The 24,129-nt window shown below is 30.6% G+C and overlaps 1 pseudogene; it reads right to left on the bottom strand.

Annotated features, from left to right (window-relative positions):
• Positions 1 to 1,645: 1,645 nt before the first annotated feature.
• The window catches only part of LOC125859092 (ethylene-responsive transcription factor CRF3-like), a 31,942-nt pseudogene continuing 9,458 nt past the window's right edge, over positions 1,646 to 24,129 (bottom strand).

Raw genomic sequence — 24,129 nt, 5'->3', positions numbered from 1 at the left:
ACTTTTGCTTATCTTGCTCAGTCGGCCGATGATGCCTACTGGGTACCTGTTGTTTTGGTACTCATGCTACGCTCTGCATCTATTTTGTGATGCAGGTCCGAGCACTAGTAGCCAGCGTTGATCGAGCTTGGAGTAGACTTATCCGGAGACGGGGGTGAGCACACGGCGTTTTGTACTATTTCAGTCTCCATCTGTATATATAGACTTGTCTTTTTCCTTTCGAGACAGTCCAGTCTCTGTTGTCCAGTTTTGGGACTTGTACTCATTTTGTAGTAGCTCTGTACTGGTGACTTCCAGGTTCTGGGAGGGATCTTTATTTGTATATATGTCGTGGGTTGCTTTCGCCTGTTTATATTGTTATTTGCCTACTCTTGTTTAATTTCTATCCTCAGACCCATTACTTGTTGTTCCGGGTTACGGGTTGGCTTACCTGCTGGTGGGTTATAGTAGGTGCCATCATGACTTGATAAATCGGGTCGTGACACTCTATCTGTGGAATTACACTATATATATTATTGTTGTTGTTGAACTAATTAATTGGAGGAACATGAATAGCCATGATTTATGTATTTATGAAGCGGAGTTGTTTCTGTTGTATTCCTTGTAAATATTTGCTAAAAGAACATTATCTTAAAAATGCTACTTTTCTAGATAAACCTTGGGTTAAAAAAAGTTTAGACAATATGTTTTTGATGTAACAGAAATGTTCAATATAGCTTAACATATATCGCAAAATAAGTAATCGGAAGATTTTTTTAAAAAAATAGATCACTTGAAAATTTTCTGAAAAGCTAAATAATTTACATGAAGCTACTATTTCTTTGGTTCCTTAACATATCGAGAGGTGCTTGACATAGAAATTTGATCAGAGTTATTTATTACGTTGTTTTATATCACATAGATTTTTACTCATTTTCTTCATTAAATAGATTAGTCGTATGTTTAGGTCAATTTTGTACAGTTCTCACTAAATGTAAATTCATTCTTAATATGGATTAAGGCGATACTATTTTTCTTTTTAAATTAATAATAATCATGCTTTAGTTTCAAACATGATTGAGTAAATAGAGATATCATGATAAGACAAATATATATATATATATATATATAATCACACGGTACACATTTTTAGGCTTGATTTTGGCGTGACAAAAGAAACAAATTCATGAGGTTGAATAGACAAAAGCATACTCTTATATTCACAATTCTTTGATAGATTTATGACTTCTTTTCTATTTAAAATAATAAAGGAGAGCCAGATAAAAGTGAATCTTGAATTTTATGTGAGATTATGCTTGTGTTTTGTGACAAGTGATACAAAATAAACATACATACGTATCTTTAAATAAAAATCAAGTATGTACAAATTTTCAGAGTTGAATAACGCTAGCTACTTATGGATAAATACATGTTATATAAACAAATAAATATACGATATGTGATTCTTAAAGTCGAGATTTTTTAATCTGTTAGATCAATTTCCAATTCCCTCTAGAAATTTAAGAAGGATTAGGTTATATAAAATTAGCTCGTATTAATAAAATGATTGATGAATATTTTTATGCACATAATAAAGAAAGAATTTTTTATCATAAATAATTTAACACACTAGTGACGTTCTTTGTTGATTTCTCTTTTCGTACAGTTATGGCATCCAAGAATCACAAAACAAGGCCATCAGAAAGCCCCCAAAATAAGATATTACTAGAAAATTAACCATTTGAGTCCAAAGAAGTTCTTTTATCTTGCCTTATCCTATTAGATTTTACTAGTAGGGCTACAACCTAACGACCCATTCTAATGAGAATAAAGGGAAGGTCAAATGGGAGAAGTCAAAGCGAGGTGAAAAGGCACGTAAAAAAAATCATTATTAAGAATGAAAATGTTGAGGAGATTTCAATGAAGAGTATGCTTTGGTCCATTCAACCTCATGAATTCTTTTGTCACGCCAAAATCAAGCCCAAAAATATGTACTATGTGATTATGTATATATCTGTCTTATCAGGATATCTCTATTTACTCAATCATGTTTGAAACTAAAGCATGATTATTATTAATTTAAAAATAAAAATAGTATCGCCTTAATCCATATTAAGAATGAATTTACATTTAGTGAGAACTATACAAAATTGACCTAAACATACGACTAATCTACTTAATGAAGAAAATGAGTAAAAATCTATGTGATATAAAACAACGTAATAAATAACTATGATCAAATTTCTATGTCAAGCTCCTCACGATGTGTTAAGAAAGAAAAGAAGTAGTAGCTTCATGTAAAGAATTTAGCTTTTCAAGTGAACAATTTTTTTTTAAAAAACTTTCAATTACTTATTTTACGATATATGTTAAGCTATATTGAACATTTCTGTTACATCAAAAATATATTTTCTAAACTTTTTTTTAACCCAAGGTTTATCTAGAAAAGTAGCATTTTAAAGAGAAAGTTCTTTTAGCAAATATTTACAAGGAATACAACAAAAACAACTCCGCTTCATCAATACATAAATCATAGCTATTCATGTTCCTCCAATTAATTAGTTCAATAATAACAATAATATATATAGTGTAATTCCACAAATAGAGTATGGAGAAGTAATAAAATATACACTATCCTTTCTTTCATTTTGTGAAGAAAGATTATTTTCAATGACTAACAGCTCAAAAGAGAAGTTATTAGGAAAACAAAATTTCCATAAAAAATTGACAGTAAAATATTAAGATACAAAGCAAAATGAAGCAACAAATAGTAAAAATTATATGTGATTACTAAATACTTCTACCAATAAGGGGAAGAAGATATGGGGCTAGCCCCCAGACTCTCCCCCCTAACGAAACCTTCTTATTTACATTCATGTCTTTCAACTTCTAAAACGTTCAACCTTTGAACTTATAATTTCAAAGGTGAAATGGATAAACCTATGGAAAGTTGAACCAATAAATTAACTAAACATACAAGGATCAACATGCCTTTTGTCTTCCTTATTGGTGGATGGGGTTGCTTTCCTTTGGTGGTGGCTCGATAATGTTTGTCACAGCATTAGCACCTTTTATTTCAATGGCTGCCTTGTCATAAGCCAAAGCAGCTTCTAGCGCAGTGTCAAAACTTCCCAACCAACGTCGTTTATTCGTTCTTACATCTCGAATCTCTGCAACCCATCTTCCCCATTTTCGTTGTCTAACTCCCCTGTACTTCCTTACATTTTCTTGGAGAAGTTTTGTATCTTTTTTCTCTTTGGACGATACCATCTTTGAAGTGACCTTGGTTTTTCCATTTCTGATGATAATTTCTTTACAAATCCTTTTATGTTGTTTGAACTTCTCTCCTTGAAGATTGTCATCCTCATCACTGGACGAGTCTGTGGCGTCATTGTCCGTTATGTAAATACGTACAACACGTGGCAAGACAACAGAACGTTCGCCCATTAAGTTGCTTTTTTTCCCTTTGACAATTTTTGAGGGTTTTTTTACTACTTCATTTTCGTGAAGTTCATCTTTGGAAGCCATTGCTTCATGAAAGAGAACAAACAAAAAATCAGAAAAAGTCTATTCAATCAGGCATGTATATACAATTCATTAATAATCAAATTATTTTTATTTATGTACTCTCTCTATCAACTTGATTGTCTGATTTTGACCTAGCACAAAGTTTAACAAAATAAACAAATTAAATTCAAACTGTCAATTCCAAAATTCCATATCATTAGGATAAAAAGGAAATGAAAAAAAATATTCTCTTAGTCTCAATATAAATGGCTCTTTGAGTTTTGAGAATTTTGACCGTGACTTTTGTCATACAACTTTCAAATATTTTGAATTGTCAATTACTTGACTTATAGTAATTTTACATAATTATCGAACATATATAATTTTATTTTGAAAACCTTATAGATCTCATACCTGAATTTGAAAAATTTGACTCTCGAAGTCTTAAATATTCCATATAAATTGTAATAGAGACACTATTAAAGAACATGTTTCCGTGATAAACATGTTTTGTTTTCAAGGATGAACATACCTTTATGACAATTGTACTAAATTCCCTTGGAAGGAAATGATTTATCTTGCCTTTTTACCATTTTTTTAAATAAAAATTGTCTTTTCACATTTCTTAGGTGTAAAGAGTGTAGATCTCTTATTAAAAAAAAAGGTTATTAAACTAAAAGAAATTTATATAGGGTTGGAAAATAATTTCTCCCGAAATTTAGATCCACTTTCACAAATGAAAGACTCCAGAATTTACATGAAATAAGATCTCTTGTCCTTTTTTCAATTTAAATACAAAAAAGTGACGTTTTTAAATTTTCATATGTATAAAAATGAAGATCTTTTAAAACTAAAAAATCTCTTATGTATAAAAATGCTATAAAAGTAAAAAGAATTTTGAAAAGGTCTAGAAAATGTCTCTCTCAAGGTCACTTAAAATCCTAGATTCACTTTTGTTATGTTCTTTCTCTAGAGTTTCAAATAGAAAAAATTCATACAGTCCATCATGAATTTCATATAGTTCAAAAGATAAAATGCTCAAACACAAACAGATCTAAAGCATATATAAGTTTTAAATGCGTTTGTAGAAACAAGAAAATGAGATATCTTGTCTTCTTACAATTTGAATAAAATAAAATATTCTTTTCAAATCTCATATTTGTAAAAAAAAATGAATATATCTTATAAAAGGATATAAAACTATTTTTTTTGTAAAAGATTAAAAACTGATTTCAAATGAAAGCACATGGAAACTCACATGTCACAATTCATAAAGAAGATGAAAATTAAACATACCTGAAAGAGGAACTCAAGAACTCTCACAAATCAGTAATTTAATTTTATTTTTTTGCCTTGTTGTTAATTATTTTACCTATGATGATCATTTATATAGGTGAAACTAAGGGTGTCCATCGTATGGGTTCGGGTCGATCCGAAATCGGCCCAAATCAGTAAAAGCCCACAAAGGAATATTCGTTGGACGCACGAACAGAATCTCTTTGTCAATTTTTTGACCAATGTGGGGACCACTAACAGTCAAAAAAATTCTGAAATCTAATCTCGAATTTTATTAAAGTTTTTTTTCAACAAAAAAAAAAAAACTCCCCATTAATCTATAAATACTTTTTCATATTCTCTCAATTTCTCTACTCTTTTAACTTTCAAGAATTTAATATTTAATTTCAACTTTCTCAAGACTCTTTAATTCTCATATCTCTACGATATCACTTATTAGTTACTCCATTACTTTTTTTTATTAGTTATTAATTTATTATTTNATATTACTTATATAAATTATTATTATTATTATTAGTTATTAATTTATTATTTCTTTGAAAATGCTAGCAAGATTATTATTACAATTTTACTTTTTAGTGACTACTTATACGTTGTTGTTGTTGTTGTTGTTGTTGTTGTTATTATTATTATTATTATTATTATTATTATTATTATTATTAATACTTAATACGTGTTAGTTAATAGTTATTAGTTTATTACTTTATTATTATTTTGATTTATTAGGTAACTCAATGATCAAAAGTATCAAGAATTAAATATCATTATTAACTAATCAAGTGAAATTATAACTCCTAAGTTAATAGCATCATCAAAATAATTAATTTTTTATTATTGCTTTTTTAAATGATTTCTTTAAACTTTAATCTACATAAAAATAATGACTACTGCATACTAAAAAGTTTGTTCAACTTAATAAAATATAAAAAATATACTAATATAGTGCGAGACTTATATTTTTATGATTATTAAATATTGAGCACTAAAATTAGTATAAAGTAAAAAAAAATCAATAATTTGGGTGCTAATTACATTCAATCTTGAAAGTTTTTCAAATTACAATAATTCGGAATTTTTCAGAACTCACAGATACATTGCTCCTTCGCCAGATACATAGCAAATGATATCTTATGTATTAGATATATAATTATAAACCAGATTCATACTGATTTTGGTTTGAAATAATTAGAGTTATGTATCAATAATAATATTCGTACCAGATACATTGTTCACAAACAAAATTGTAATGTATCAAATAGAGATGGAGTGATATATCCGAAATTCCAGATGTTAAGATAGAGAGAAGGAAAAAGTATTTTTTTATAATTAATTCAAATAGTATAGATTTTTAAAAATTATACTATCTTAAATCGTATAATTATATAATTTTCCTTAAAAGGTATATTTAGTAGTGAACCATCCTGATGCAACCCAGTCCACTAATTAAAACATAAATAATTAATTCTTTATAGTTGAATTTTTTTTTTTCCTTTATACTTGAATTTGTTTTATAATAACTTTCCATTTTTCACATGTCATTCTTATCATGTAAGTACACTAATAAAAAAGGAACCAATATTAATAATTTACAAATAGTAGTTGCAACTTATATCTGGTCACCAAATTTTAGCAAACTTATGTTTAACTATTTTGACATTATCTCCGAATGAATATCTCAAAAGGTCATTCAATTATGCAAATTTATTTAACAAAATTATTAAATTTCTTTTTGTAAAGGTCAAAGGTTTTTCTCTTCTAAAAAATTACTCAACTAAATTTGTAATTTAAAAATTTTGACATGATAAAATAATATTTTTTAATGTCATGTATAGCAAGAACTTCTTCATTTTTTAAATTTATAAGATGTAATTTTTCATGGATATATAAAAATGTTGTTTTATTGTGTTTTCTCAATAAAGAAAATATCACATTGATTTTAGATCTTGCTTTAAAACATAAGTACCTAAATAAAAAGGTTAACATTGTTTGACCCTAAATAATTATTTATTTTTGGAATTTGTTTTATTTTATTTTTTCTAATCCAATTTGGAATTGACCTACATAAGTTTTGTCCAATCCTATTGTCATTGCAAGCTGATATATACCTTCAGCCCATTGTATCAATGACCTCATAAATTTGTTTCTTTTGCTATGCCATAATCATGCCTAAAAATATGTATCATGTGATTTTGTATTTATCATATTTAGTATTTCACATTTTACTTGTGTTTTTCATATTTGTATTATTCGTTCTTCAAAAGTTTGTCAGTGAAAAAGTTTTGTTTGTTTTTTATAATGATCCGTCTTTTCTAACACGCTCTTTATCAAGGACTTTTTGTTCACATGATATTTGAAACCGAGTTATAATTATTGTTTAATTTCAAAAGAGCAAATTATATCATCTTAATTCATTTCAAGTAAAGTTTTATATTTTGTGAGCAACATGTAAAATTGACCTAAACATACAACTAATTAATTTAATGAAAAAAATGAGTACAAAACAACTTAATTAGTAACTCTGGTCGAATTCTAGTGTTATGCAACATGTTAAGGGAATAAGTTCAACAAAGTTGTATAATTACTTATTTTATCAAGCTCAAAGTTGTTTTAAATTTCTATCATATTAGAAATATATATCTCTACAATATCACATATTAGTTACTCCATTACTTATTTTTATTAGGTATTAATTTATTATTTTTCTTAAATTGTTAATAAGATTATTATCATTATTATAATATTACTTATATAACTTGTTATTATTAGTTATTAATTTATTATTTCTCTTAAAATGCTAGCAAGATTATTATTATTATTATTACAATATTACTTTTTAGTTATTACTTATTAGTTATTATCATTCATTAATGCTTAATACAAGTTAGTTAATAGTTAATAGTTTATTACTTTATTATTATTTTGACTTATTAGGTAACTCAATGATCAAAAGTACGAAGGATTAAATATCATTATTAATTAATCAAGTGAAATTATGCTACCATACGAGTCTAAGTATTTATTTTGTTGCAAAAATTTATCATATGCGTTTCATTTATTTCTATTATTTTATTTTGAGAAACGATATTGACAAAAGATTGTTGGATACAGCTACTCACTTCACAGTCTAATTTTCTTTATGGGGTATATACCGGTCGGGTTGCTGCACGGAGGATCAAACCTGGCTGCTGGGCTTACTCTAGTTAGAAGAGTTAATTGTTGGTGTTACTCAAGAAAATAATAGAACTTCTAGAATTAAAGAAATTGAAATCGAATATGGTGTATATGATCTTGTCCCTAGATATATTAGAGATTGAATTAAATCGGAACAAAGAAATCAAGGATACGAAAATAAAATAATATCTAAATGATTTGGAGAACGAAAAAATTGAAGCTATATATAAAGGATGAAATCCATCTGATAGTGTAATCATACCAACACATCATGTTGATATTGAAGAAATTATGAAAAATGGTGCAAAATATATGAAAAATGATGTACTTACTTTTTTTAATAAGATTTTTAAAATAATTTATTATTGTTTTATAAAATTGATTGCTTTTTAAATTTTAATCTACATAAAAATATTGACTACTGCGTACTAAAAATATTATTCAACTTAATAAAATATAAAAAAATATTTAAAAAAATAATAGTGTCATTTTTTATTATTTTTTCTAAATCTTCTGTTAATCCAGAAAATCAGTCATTTACTTTTCCTATGAAAGTGTTTATCATGATGATGTATTTTTCTTCATCATTGTAATTTCCTTTTCCTAATAGGAAATATAAAAGCATATTTTGAGACCATAAATCTAGGCTTGTCTCTGGATCTCTTTTACAATCCAAATCTAGAAATTGGGTTCCAATGTCTCTAGTTGGGAGACTATTCGGCATGAATTTTGATTTATCACTATTATGATATTGTTTTACAAAATCGTTATTCTTTTTTGCTTTGTTTGCAAATTTTTTATAATCTTTTTCTGGCTCTTGCCATTCTTCTTTAATTGAAGAAGTAGATCCTTCAAATTTTCCTTGGGGTCCTCCTGTTTCCCCATTATTCATAAAAACTCTCAGTTCTTGCTCTGAAAGATTGAGATCTTCCATTGCATATACTAGTTCATCTAGTTCATTCATCTTTTTGTAATTCTCCTTTTAATTCAGAATTTTCAGTTGTTTCTAGATTTTCTTCTAGATCTATGTTTTGTTTTTCTAGGAATTTATGGATTAGCATTTCATCCATACTTCCTTTTTGATAGGTAGTTTTACTTGCCACCTTTTTGGCTAGTAAATCCTTTATGTATTTTTGACTGACTCTTTTGTCAAAATTTTCAGTTTTTTCTATTATGCTTGTGATTCTTTCCGGAAGATTTTCTTTTATAGAAATAATTTCTATTTCTATCATTTTTAACCGTAAAGTTAATTGTTTTTGACTTTCTATTAAATCTTTTAATAGTTTCGAAATTTCTTTTAAGCTCATTTTTATTCTGAAAAGTAATAATCAGAGGTGTCAAAGAAATTATAATTTATAATATTATATCTTTCTTCGTCTTTTTTATTATTTAAAGTAATTATTTTTACTATTTTTCTTTTTAGATTTTCATCTAAGCTTTTTATTACTTGTAATATTGCTACAAGGGTATCTATTTCTATATACCATATAGGTAAATATATATATATTGTGCAAGACTTATCTTTTTTATGATTATTACTCAAGAAAATAATCCTTTTTTACACATAAGAGATTTAAAATGTTCATTTTCTTCTATTTAATTTATAATAGGGTGAGAGATCTCATCTCTTAGAATATTTACATCCACTCACTTAAATTTTATATTCTTATAAAAATAACTAGAAAATCATTCCTCTCAAACTTACTTAAAATCCTAGATTTTTCTTTTGTAAGTTATTTCTCTAGAGTTTCAAATAGAAAAAAATTCACACAGTAAGAGGATGTCACAAATTCATTAATGAATTTCAAATAGTTCAAAAGATAAAATCTTCAACAAAAAAAATCAAATTTAAAGCAATAGAATCTACACATATAAGTTTTTAAATGTGTTTGTAGAAGCACATAGAGAAACGAAGAAATAAGATCTCTTGTCTTCTTACAATTTGAATTAAAAAATATCATTTTCAATCTCTTACGTATAAAAATGAAAATATTTTGTAAGAAAAATTTAATCCCATTGCGATATAATCTACACTGATCCAGCAGTTTCACTCTACTACCTTTTCATAAAAAAAAGAGTCCTATAAGTCATTAACTAAAAAGATCTCCTTTAATCCAAATACACAGCCACTTCACAATATGCAAAAACAATATGGATTGTTACATTTCCATTTCAGTAAGATAGGGCTATAAAAGTGGAAGATCAGTTAAACTATATCGTTTGCAGAACCAAAAATCATATTCAAAAGAGTGAAAAATAAATAAATTGTGCCTAGTATTTTTTTTTCATCAATTCATGTAGTACTTACATTACACAGACCTAACTTCTAAATTTTGTGTCAACTCAAAAGACAAGCTATTAAGAAAAGGGAATTGTCATAAGAAAAAAATGACTGTAAAATATTAAGATAAAAAATAAAATGAAGCAACAGATAGTAAAAACATCGTGAAGAATAAAAACCTATATGCAATTACTAGATTTTTCTACTCGTTTCGGTACATCGAGATCAACGAACCTAGGCTCTGATACTAACTTTGTCACGACCCAGACCATCGTGATTGATACTCACACTAACACTCCTGTGGGAGAGCCATTACTACAACCCAAACCAAGCAACTAAAGCAATAACTAAGGCATTTGAGTCAAATACTAAGGAAAGAAAAATAGAGTTTCCATAAACTCTAACAAAAGTCTAACAATAATAAACTAACAATGCGGAAGAGTAACCTAGAATCTGAAAGTCAATGTACCAAAACATCTAACAATGAACCAAGTCTAAACAAGAAGGGATGCAGCCCCCAAACTAATGAACTAACCAACTAACTAAACAATTGTCTAAGTCCGGAAATGGTGGACATAAACGAAAGAGAATCCCATGGAAGCTCGGAAGATTTGGCTCACCCTTCTATTCGAAGCAATGGTCAACGATCTCCTAAGCGAGGTCTGTCAATAGCCGCTTGAAGATGCCCTGTACTCAAAAAACCACAGTGTACTGGTAGGATCACGCGGCTATCCCACTAGTGCAACATAAACAAGCAAGACAACAATATAATCACATGCATATATATCAACATATACAATATTATCAACATTTACGAACAACGATCAATTTCACATTTTATATCACATCATTGGTCCTCTCATGAAACCCAAACCCAAACAGTTAGCATGTCAAAACGTGGCAACCGATCCCATATTTATGTCGGAACATGGCAACCGATCCCATATTTATGCCAGAACGTGGCAATCGATCCAAGTTAGTTATGCCGGAACGTGGCAACCAATCCTATCACACACCACAATCACAAACACAAGTATATCCTCAATATCATACATTCAAGTCACGATTTCATGGCAATAATAATTTCTCTAACTCATTTACAACTAGTGTGATTAACATTGCAACATTCATACATATACAAGTATCATAATGAAGCAAGAACAAGCATACATCACACAATCATAGAATCACAATCATCACCTGCCTCGAAACAAGTTTGAAACCCTAAGAAACTTTATCCTTCCCTTTCCGGATTTGTTCCGCTTGTTCTTGGTCTACAAACAATCAATATAATACCAGAATAAACAATCATTAATTACCCGGATTACTAACAATTTTATGAACCCTAGATCAAACCCATGATCCCAATCATCCAAATTAGGGTTGTGTCTACCATAGAATCTATAACAAAACCTTCCCCCATCAATATTCACCCATTCTATTACGTTCTACGGATCGAAAAATGGATTCGAGGAGTGAAAAGTTTACCTTTAGCCTCAAGAATGGTGAAAAACGAGTAGGAGTCGCCTGGGGTTCGTTCCTTAGCTCTAAAGGTCGAAACGTGCATAATGAGGTCGTTTAGGGGTTTATTAACGACTTTAATTTGCATCGAGCCCGCTACAGCGGCCGTCACACCGTTGTAGCGTACCCGCCAGAGCGGCAAAATCCAGCGCCAAAGCGGGTTACGCGAGCCAGAGAGCTAATTCAAGGATTCCAAAATTCCTATTTCACAACACACTTCTAACCAACGACTCTCAGAAAATACCCTTTACTCTAAGATCGATTCTGGGAGTTCTACTCACCAGAATTCAATTATGTAAAATCATACGGGTTCTTTAACGAGTTATCTAACTACTCATGTAATCAAAATCAAAATTCAATCACCCAATTGTTACCAGATTTCCTACACCTTAAAGACTCCGATTTCGTTCAAATCTGGACTAGGTTGGGAAGATCCAAATACTATGAAAAAGTTTTTCGGCCCCAAATTTTTCCCCGTTTGCTTTTCCATAACAACGAGAACAGATCGTTACAAGATGTCTCACCACACTTGTAGGAGTAAAGCTGTCACACCCCAAATTCGAATGTGATGGCACGTGTCCATTTCCCACCGGACACGTCAGCCTAACCCAACCACAACAATAGAGAAGTAGAAATACGAGAATAAAAGATAATAAATAAGCGGAAGACTTTAATTAAGACTCAACACTACCCAGAATTTGGTTTTCACATGTACAAACCTCTAAATACAGAATTCGAATAAAAATATACAAGTCTCAAAGTATAGTTCTCGAATAGAACAAAACTGAAAGTAAAGATAACTCAAGGGCACGTCTGGAATGAACCGCTACCTCTCGAGTATGTCCCGAAGCTCAATCTGCTAGAGAAAATACTAAGCCGAATCTGAGAGAGCTGTCAACCTACACAATTGTGTAGAAGCAAGGGTGAGTACCGAAAACCACAGGTACTCGCAAGTAACTCTAAACTAAGCAAAACTAGCAGCTACAAACAACTCCTTTCAAACCCAACCGAACCACAATCTAGCAGCAAACCAACCAACCTATACTAACCAGATCATATTCAACAGCCAGAACCAACAGTATATCTTGATCAACCTCAGATCAACAAATAAGAGTAAGTAGATCAAATTCCACATAAGAAGGGTAAATCGAAACAATCCACACATCACAGACAAAGATAAGGAAAATGCGATGCAAAATGCAATAATGATGTCATGTAGTCGTGATGCATGTCTGTCCTACGATACACATCTGTTGACGTAATCAGTCCGCGCTGAATACTCAAATCAGAACCCATGGGTGCCACACATGGACCATGTATTACCGCCGGAACCGGATCCCATCGGCATCCAAATCGCTAGCCGGAGCTAGTCCATCTCATATATCTCTAGTCGAAGCTAGTCTCAACTGTGTCTCATAACCATCCATCCTCATATCAATGTCTCAGAACTCATGCAACAGATAGTTCACACATGGGATGAATAATGAATATGCACATGTCATCAATCACAATCATATCACGATCACATCATAGTATTACACATCATCTGTCTCAATCACAACCATATCACGACCATATCATAGTATTACACATCACCTGTCTCAATGACAACCATATCACGACCACATCATAGTATTACACATCACCTATCTCAATCACAACCATATCACGGCCACATCATAGCATTACACATCACCTATCTCAATCACAATGTCTATATCAATCATAGCCTACTCATGCTCTTCTATCCCCTCAATATCAGTTATCACATGACTTATTCAACAAATTCAAGTCACATATAACACATTTAGCTCGTTTTATTCCTCATCTTTCATTTACAACAATTTCAATCAACAAATAAAACTCATCCTCAATCCTCATTACTCCCCAACACAATTAGGAAGGTAGTCATGCGTAGTCTAAGATTTTACAAAGTTTGGAAGCCACTTGCCTTAAAACGAACTCCAAAAGTTTCTTGACTTGAGCCTTTCCTTTCCGAGTATAATCCGGATCACGATAATCTAATCAAACAATTAATCACAATCACAATTCGAGTCCAATGACACCAAAATCAAGAAATTTAGGAAAAAAGGGCAAAACGATCCAAAAGTCTCATACCGGAAAACGATACCCAAATCTGAAAATTTTTGATGTAAAATGATCCTTAAAGTATTTGGAAGCTAATGGTGAAAACCAATTTGAAAACGGAGTTGAAATCAATTCACAAACTCAATTTGAAGGAAAATCCACGTTCTTGAAGAAGCCTAAAATATTCGGATCCGAAATCCCGACCCGAAAATGAAATATCTCTTACCCATGCTTAGATAAGTTCAAATATGAAATTTCATCAAAAATGGAGTTAAGATCGACCTTGAAATTCTCGATTTATCAAACTTTAACTTTACCGGGAAAGTGCAAATTGTACGCGGTTAATATGATGAAAATAATCGATGAATCAATAATTTTATGTTAAAATCAGTTTACCCATAACATAAGGATCATAAATATACTTTTTTTCATCAAAAAGGGAGTCCAAATCGATAAAACCCCAATTTTCCCAAGAGATTTACGAATAGGGAAAAAACCAGATAAAGAAATTATGAGAAAATGTCGAATTGAAGATTGAATACTAACCCTCATATTAATTCAAGAAGAAACCCGTAAGAATCACTCCATTTCGATCTCTAGAACTCCCGATATGCTCAAAATACCAAATGAACACAGTCTGAGATTTTTATAACAGTACACGGCTGTTATGCACCAGAAAAACAGCAGTTAATCTTTCACTAAAAAGGCCGAAATTTCCTCATACGATAGTGAAATGACCCGATTCTTTTTGTAAATGTCTTAAATAATGATACGGACCTGCTCGTTCAATCACAGCTCAATTTCATGCTCGTTTGCCCTGTCAAATATCATTTCTACTCGGTAAACAATTATTTCTTATTTGCGATAAAAGTCCAATCTCAGGTTAGTGAAAATGCACCAAAATTTGCAGATAAGTCCTATAATTCATGCTCAAAATTTCAGAACCTTCGGAATAATTTTTCGACCTTTAAAACTAATAATGAACCCTTTAGTTGCCACAATTTGCTGAAATAGTGTCAAAGCATCCAAGAAGCTTAAAAGNCCTTCCCCCATCAAATTAGGGTTGTGTCTACCATAGAATCTATAACAAAACCTTCCCCCATTCTATTATGTTCTACGGATCGAAAAATGGATTCGAGGAGTGAAAAGCTTACCTTTAGCCTCAAGAATGGTGAAAAACGAGTAGGAGTCGCCTGGGGTTCATTCCTTAGCTCTAAAGATCGAAACGTGCATAATGAGGTCGTTTAGGGGTTTATTAACGACTTTAATTTACATCGAGCCCACCACAGCGGCCGTCACCCCGTTGTAGCGTCCCTGCCAGAGCGGCAAAATCCAGCGCCAAAGCGGGTTACGCGAGCCAGAGAGCTATTTCAAGGATTCCAAAATTCCCATTTCACAACACACTTCTAACCAACGACGCTCAGAAAATACCATTTACTCTAAGATCGATTCTGGGAGTTCTACTCACCCGAATTCAATTCCGTAAAATCATACGGGTTCTTTAACGAGTTAATAAACTACTCATGTAATCAAAATCAAAATTCAATCACCCGATTGTTACCAGATTTCCTACACCTTAAAGACTTCGATTTTGTTCAAATCTGGACTAGGTTGGGAAAATCAAAATACTATGAAAACATTTTTCGGCCCCAAATTTTTCCCCGTTGGCTTTTCCATAACGACAAGAACAGGTCGTTACAAGATGTCTCACCACACTTGTAGGAGTAAAGCAGTTTAAACTCCATTCGAGATGTGTTAAACTCCAAATCACTCATCTATGTTTTCCAGATGATCTACTCATGTTTTCTTGAGGTGATAACATTTTTGTCCCGGCAATGATGGAATGTTTTCGGCTATTCTCAGAAGCTTCAGGTCTTCAAGCAAACATGGGGAAAAGATGCATATATTTTGGAGGGGTAACTCCACAAGAAAAGGAACGGATTATATATAGTACTGGAATTCACTTGTGGAGATCTCCCATTCAAATACCTCGGAGTCCCTTTGTCCACCAAGAAGATATCTTTAATCCAATGGTACCCGCTGATCACAAAGATAATAGCTAGGATTTCTCTTGGACTTCAAAGAAACTCTCATATGTTGGCAAAACACAACTTGTCCAATCTGTGCTATTTGGCATCCAAGCATATTGGGCTCAACTATTTGTACACTCTGCTAAGGTAATAAAATTAATTAATAGCTATTGTAGAAGTTACCTATGGTCTGCAAGTAATAGTATCACCAAGAAGGCATTGGTAGCATGGAATAAAGTTTGCTCTCCTCTATGTTTTGTGGTCTAAACTTGACTAATGTGAATGTATGGAATGGAGCAGCTATTGCTAAAACTCATTGGGCACTGGCCAAAAAAGAGGACAAGCTCTAGATAATGTGGGTTCATAGTTATTATATAAAAGGACTACAACTTGAGACAATGAGGGTACCTACACAAGCGTGTTGGATGATACGGAAGATAATTGAAGCTAGAACTACTTTTGAACAATTCCAGGTGGATGAATCAAGCAGGAGCGGCCTAACAAGGAAACTTTACATGCACTTGCTGAACCCAAAACCTAGAGTAATATGGAGGAACTTAATGTACAAAAATGCAGCTAGGCCAAGAGCAAGATTCACACTGTGGTTGCAAGTGCAGAATAAGTTGTTGACTACAGATAGACTTCTCAAGTGGGGGAAATCTGTGTCTCCAGTATCCCCCTTATGCACTTTGCACAATGAGTCTAGGGATAATATTTTCACTTCTTGTGTTTATGGAGTAGAAATCTAGAGAATAGTGCAGCAGTGGATTCAAGCCAAGCCAATTCAATCCCTGCAATGGAACCAACATCTTACTAAAGTGCTAAGGTGTGTGAAGGGAAAGACACAATTAAGCAGCCAAGTTTTCAAAATGGTCTACACAGAATTCGTACACTGTCTGTGGATAGAGAGAAATATGAGAATTTCTATAAAAAAAAAAGAGTAGAGAGTCAAATGCCATTGCAAAAGAGATAGCTTTTGTTTGTAGTGTTTGATCCCCACCCAGGATTAGTGCTCTCATGTCTACTTTCAAATTTAGGTGTGACTGAGTAGGAGCTCTTTAATGTATTGGATAGCTAGTTGTGTGTAGTTAGATATAGAGATTGTAATCGTTTTACATTGGTGATTAATGAAATTGTTAGTTACCAAAAAAAATAAAGATCCTTAATTTGAAAAAATAAAATCATATCCTTATATATATATATATATAATTAAAAAAATAAAATTATAAAAGACTAGAAAATCATATCTTCGCCGCAAAAACTGACATGTAAAACATAGATTACTTCACAAATGTAATTGGTGGCCCAAAAAAGATTTACAAAAAAAAAACTGAAAATTGAACATACCTTTGCAACGAAACTCCAAAAGCTCTCAGATAAACCAAAAATTCCAATTTTTCTTCTTATTATTAAAAATGTTGCATTTTGATGGTCATTTATATAATTCAAACTAAGAATATCAATCGGCTTGATTCCAAAATCGGACCGGATCGATAGTAGACCAGACCAAACCGCCCCAAGACTAAGGGGCTATCTGTTGAAGCCATAATTTTCTATGAAATCTGATTTTTAAAATCAGATCTTTGTCAGCGAAAGCAAGGGGTTTGCCTTCGGGGTGGCCCAGTGGTTTGGGCTTGGGACTTCCATGTTGGAGGTCTCAAGTTCGAAACCACTTGCCAGCGAAAGCAAGGGGTTTGCCTTCTGGGTCGAGCTCGTCGCACCGGGCTTGCCTAGTGCGGGTTACCTCTCCTATGTGGTTTGCGAGCTATTGCGTAGGAGCGGGGGTTTTACCCTGTGCGCACCCAAAGGGTAGCGACTACGGGTTTTCCTTGTCATCAAAAAAAAAAAAAGATCTTTGTCAAAAAAAATTACCATTGTGGTGCCACTAATGGCTAAAATAAAGATTTTTAAAAAAAAATCTGATTTTATATAAATAAAAAAAGAAATCAAAAGAAAACCCTCCCCATTAATCTTTAAATATCCCCTCCTTTCATCATATTTTTCCACATTATTCTCTCAATTTCCCTACTCTTTCAACTTTCAAGAATTCATTATTTAATTTCAACATTTCAACTTTCTGATCTCAAATTTTCAAATCTCAATTATTTTATTAATTACTCCCTCCATTTCATATTAATTGAATTATTGAGGTGTTTCACACCTTTTAAGAAAAGAAAATAAGACATAAATTAGGTATACCTTTCCATTTTTACCCTTATTATTTATTGTCAAATTTATGATTAAAATAACTAAACATTAATTAATAACTAATTCCAATACTAACTATTGAAGGGTAAATTGGAAGAACATTCTAAAAGTAGTCTTAAAAATTGAACAATTAAGTTAATTTAAAAAATAAAAAATATTTTAAAAATTCAATTAATATGAAATGGAGGGAGTAGTAATTTATTAATACTCTGAAAGTCGTAGTAAGGTCATTATTACGATATTACTTATTAGTTACTTCATTACTTATCATTATGAGTTATCAATTCATTATTTTTATTAAATTGCTAATAAAATTATTATTATTGCAATATTACATATTATTATTCGTTATTAATTTATTATTTCTCTCAAGTGCTAGAAAGAATATTATTACAATATTACGTTTAGTTATTACCTATTACTTATTATTTATCTTAAACTGTTAATAAGATTATTCTAGCGTATGACACGTGAATTGCATACTTTAACTCAATTTTACCTAGAAAATTTGAAGATAGTATGATAAAACACTCAATAATTTAGATATGTAAATTATAAACGATGTCAACTTTATAAGATTTTTATTTATTAAACCCCACAAAGAGAGTTTACCGCCTATGAAACCTTTTTCTTTCGTATTCTTGATTTGCTTTTACTTTGTTATTGTATCACTATATGACTAAATCAAGTGGAATCCGTTTTTACTATGGTTTTTAGTTTTAAATTTAAGACTTCACGCTGAAGCAGGCACATCATGTTTTGTAAAAAGAATTAAAAAAAATATTTCTTTTGTTCTACTTTAATTTAATTAGTGTCTAATTTTTTTGAAATTATGGAGTCCGTTTTAGCTATGACTTCTAGTTTTAAATTCATATTCTTTAGTTATTGCTTTATTATTTTGAATGTCGGTAATATTTGTTTATATCATGTAACTACTTTGAGTAAAAATTTAACGATCGATGACAAAAAGTACTTTAATTATGGACATCTTAATGAACCTCTTCACATTAAATTTGTGGAGGTAAAAAGTAATTAACAACTTAATATCTGAAAATCATATTAAAATTTAATTAACTTTCTAAATTTTACCTGTCACATAAATTAAAATTAAAAAAAATACGAAAATATTGAACTCGTGTTAGCAAGGCTATCAAACAGTTAGAGAAACTAAAAAAAGGGTTACGATTCTAGGTTAGTTTCTTGATTTTTGTGTTAACTATGTTCTAATTTTTTCAATTTTTTTTATATCATCTTTGTGACATGTGAGTCTTTGAACTGCACTACAAAAAACGCGCGCATTAGCCACGCTCAAAACCGTGGTTAAATGGTATGTGAACCGTGGCTAAAACACTTTGGCCACAGGCAGTTGGCCACGGTTGGTAGTGNGGTTAAATGCTATGTGAACCGTGGCTAAAACACTTTGGCCACAGGCAGTTGGTCACGGTTGGTAGTGTGCCTATAATGGGCGTCGCGAGTAAATTTTCCACTGTTTTTACACTTGTGGTAATATTTATTTAGTCACGGTTGGCCTAACATTTAGCCACACTCAATTCGTAGGTAAAGTTAATTTCCTGAAAAACATATTATATTTGTAATTTCTTATTAGCCATGTAGGAACCGTGGCTAATATAATGTAGGTACTTTATATAGTTTTCAAATTTATTTTATAGATTAACCACGGATGAATCGTGGCGAACGTGTACAATTGTTTTTTAAAAAAAAACATATACAATTAATTCCCTACATTAATCTGGTACTAATCCACTGATAAATGCACAAATCATTATTGTAAAGATCTATTCATCATATATTAAAACAAAAGGCAAGTTTCATCATAAAAGATAGCAAAAATGTTGCTAATGTAATCAAAATGTAAAAAGTTTAAGCTACATCAATTATATATATATATATATATATATATATATATATAAAACTAAGAAGAATCTATGTTGAAAGTAGGCAATTCACTACCAAATTTGGCTTGTAAAAAGCTATGAAGAGTTGCCAAGTGATTCTCATTTTGCGCAAGTCGTTTCTTAGTTTCCTCAAGCTTTTCCTTGGTCTCATCAAACTTTTCTTTGGCCTCTTCATATTCAGTCAGCTTCTCTTCCAAAGTTTCTACCTATTTCTCTAGGTTTTCAACACGTTGATGAGACATATTATTGGAACTACCGACATTTGCATGACTAATTGAATGTCTAGGCATCCCAAAAGCAACTGAAGGACAAACATTACCACCTATACCACGCACACAACCAGAATGTTCAACTCCATACACTTTTCCAATGACGTCATTAGGATGGGCCAATATCTTCAACGGAACACCTAAAGTAGCAGGATGTTCTTGATCTTCAGGTAGATGTTCCAATATTTTATCCTACAAATAAAATAGAAGACATGAGAGAGAAATGTCAACATTGTTAATAATGAATTGTTAATCAACTCATTAGCAAGTATTGCAAAACTAAATCATCTGCTACCTTGCACTTATTAGAATCAATAAAAATATTTAAGTGGTGAAAATTTATTTAGGGGTGGGTGGCAATGGAACTGGATGATTCTGTATTTTTCCAGGAAACTGTTGTGTTTAGCATCTCTAGATACGAGTTGAACCATGTGTAGGAAAAGTTACATAACTTATGAAGATTAAAAAGAAGTACATTCAAAACAGAACATAAAGATATCATTTCTATACCAATATTGTCACAAAATAGACGAATATTTGAAACTTACAGCTAAAATCTTTCCCTCTTCATTCACATAATTACCATTTTTTTTCAATAAAGTTGACAATACAACTTCACTTCGGCACACCGGCCTTCCCAATTTTTGTTCCTATCATTAATCAAGTACAGATAAAAATAAGTAACAAGCAATACATTTTATTTTGTATAATAAAGTGGTATGTAAAGAAACTTACCATTTGACGACCTCTCCTTGCATTGCTTTTGCTACCACCGGCATGCGAGACTTTAAGTTTTGTTCTATTCCTCGTATTTTGTGCACTTTGTGTCTGCAATATTCAAATATTGATTTCTTATATATAGATGCAAAGTATCAAATTTGTACGTTAAAGTAGCAATAGATTGCAATAACAATTTGAATAGCTATTAAAAAGAAATTAAGGCAATAATTTTTTTACCATACATATAGCATTAGTTATCTCAAGGAGTTGTCATAGTTTGTCATAGTTATCTCAAGGATAATTAATTATAGGATTTAAGATTATAACATAATTTTTAAAAATCTATACCATTTGAATTAATTACAAAAATCTATTTTTTCCCTTTCTCTATCTTAACATCTGGAATTCCGAGTATATCATTCCATCACTATCAAGTACATCACATTTTGTTTGTGAACAATGTATCTGACAAATGTTATTGTTGATACATAATTCCAATTATTACAAACCAAAATCAGTATTAATCTGGTTTATAATTATATATCTAATACATAACTTATATATCATTTGACATGTATATGGTGAAGTAGCAATGTATTTGTGAGTTCTGAAAAATTCAGGATTATTGTAATTTGAGAAACTTTCAAGATAGAATGTAATTAGCATCCAAATTATTGAAATTTTTGTACTTTATACTAATTTTTAGTGCTCAATTTTTAATAATCATAAAATGATAAGTCTCGCACTATAGTAGAATATTTTTTATATTTTATTAAGTTCGAATAATTTTTTTTGTATGCAGTAGGCATTATTTTTATGTAGATTAAAATTTAAAGGAATCATTTAATAAAGCAATAATAAAAAATTAATTATTTTGATCATCTTATTAACTTAGGAGTTATAATTTCACTTGATTAGTTAATAGTGATAATTAATCCTTGATACTTTTGATCATTGAGTTACCTAATAAATCCAAATAATAATAAAGTAATAAACTAATAACTATCAACTAACACGTATTAAGTATTAATTAATAGTAATAACTTATAAGTAGTAACTGAAAAGTAAAATTGTAATAATAATCTTGACTAAAAAGTGAAATTATAATAACAATAACTTGCTAGCATTTTCAGAGAAATAATAAATTAATAACTAATAATAATAATTTATATAAGTAATATTATTATTATTATTATAATAATAATAATAATAATCTTATTAACACTTTAAGAAAAATAATAAATTAACAATTAACAAAAATAAGTAATGGAGAGGCTTTTTTTTGGAAAAAACTTTAATAAAATACGAGATTAGATTTTTGATTTTTTTAAGCGTTAGTGGGCCCCACATTGGTCAAAAAATTGACAAACAGATTCTCTAAAAGTTCGTGCCTCCAACGAATATTTCTTTGTCTTGGACTGGTTTAATTTGGGCTTCTACTGATTTGGGCCGATTTCAGATCGACTTGATCCCATACAATTGACACCCTTAGTTTCAATTATATACAAAGACCATCAAAAGGTAAAATTATTAACAACAACGCAAAAAATTGAAACTTCTTATTTGTGTGAGAGTTCTTGAGTTCCTCTTTCAGGTATGTTTAATTTTCGTCTTCTTTATGAAATGTGACATGTGAGTTTGTATGTGCTTTCATTTGAAATCATTTTTTAATCTTTTACAAAAAAAAAAAATTATTTTATGTCCTTCTATAAGATATATTCATTTTTTTATACACATATGAGATCTGAAAAGAATATTTTATTTTATTAAAATTGTAAGAAGACAAGATATCTCATTTTCTTGTTTCCATATATGCTTCTACAAACGCATTTAAAACTTATATATGCTTTAGATCTGTTTGTGTTTGAGCAATTTATCTTTTGAACTATATGAAACTCATGATGGACTGTATGAATTTTTTCTATTTGAAACTCTAACGAAATAACATAACAAAAGTGAATCTAGGATTTTAAGTGAGCTTGAGAGAGATAATTTTTATACCTTTCCAAAATTCTTTTTATTTTTATAGCATTTTCGTAAATAAGAGATTTTTTAGTTTTAAAAGATTTTCATTTTTATATATATGAAAATTTAAAAATGACATTTTTTTTTGTATTTAAATTGGAAAAAAGACAAGAAATCTTATTTCATGTAAATTCTGGAGTCTTTCATTTGTGAAAGTGGATATAAATTTTGGGAGAAATTATTTTCCAACCCTATACAAATTTCTTTTAGTTTAATAACCTTTTTTTATAAAAGATCTACATTCTTTACACCTAAGAAATGTGAAAAGATAATTTTTTTTGAAAAAAAGGGTAAAAAGGCAAGATAACTCATTTTCTTTCAAGGGAATTTAGTACAATTGTCATAAAGGTATGTTCATCCTTGAAATAGTGTCTCTATTACAATTTTTATGGATATTTAACACTTCGAGAGTCAATTTTTTCAAATTGTGATGGTAAATTCAGGTATGAAATCTATAAGGTTTTCAAAATAAAATTATATATATTCAAATATTATGTAAAAAATTTGACTTTTAAGATGAAGAAAATGCAAGAGGTGACTTTTACATTTGGCTATATTAACCAAGTGATCCAATATAACAAAATCTATATTATCTATTGCCAGTACACAAATTGGAGTCACTTTCCGCTAAAATATAATCATATTCATTCCTCACACACCATTCAACTCCATACAACAATGCTTTAGCCTCTACCCAATTGTTGGTACCATGTCCAAGATTTAGTGAATATGAAAAAATAAGATGCCCACGGTGGTCTCGAATCATCCTGTCACGACCCGATTTATCAAGTCATGATGACACCTACTATAACCCGCCAGCAGGTAAGCCAACCCGTAACCCGGAACAACAAGTAATGGGTCTGAGGGTAGAAATTAAACAAGAGTAGGCAAATAACAATATAAACAGACGGACGCAAACCAAAAACATATCTACAAATAAAGATCCCTCCTAGAACCTGGAAGTCACTAGTACAGAGCTACTACTAAATGAGTACAAGTCCCAAAAATGGACAACAGAGACTGGACTGTCTCGAAAGGAAAAAAAAGACAAGTCTATATATACAGATGGAGACTGAAATAGTACAAAACGTCGTGTGCTCACCCCCGTCTCCGGATAA

Source organism: Solanum stenotomum, chromosome 1 (assembly GCF_019186545.1).
Source record: "Solanum stenotomum isolate F172 chromosome 1, ASM1918654v1, whole genome shotgun sequence".
Lineage (NCBI taxonomy): Eukaryota > Viridiplantae > Streptophyta > Magnoliopsida > Solanales > Solanaceae > Solanum > Solanum stenotomum.
The sequence above is the reverse complement of the archived record's forward strand: the minus strand, read 5'-3'. Positions and strand labels throughout refer to the sequence as shown.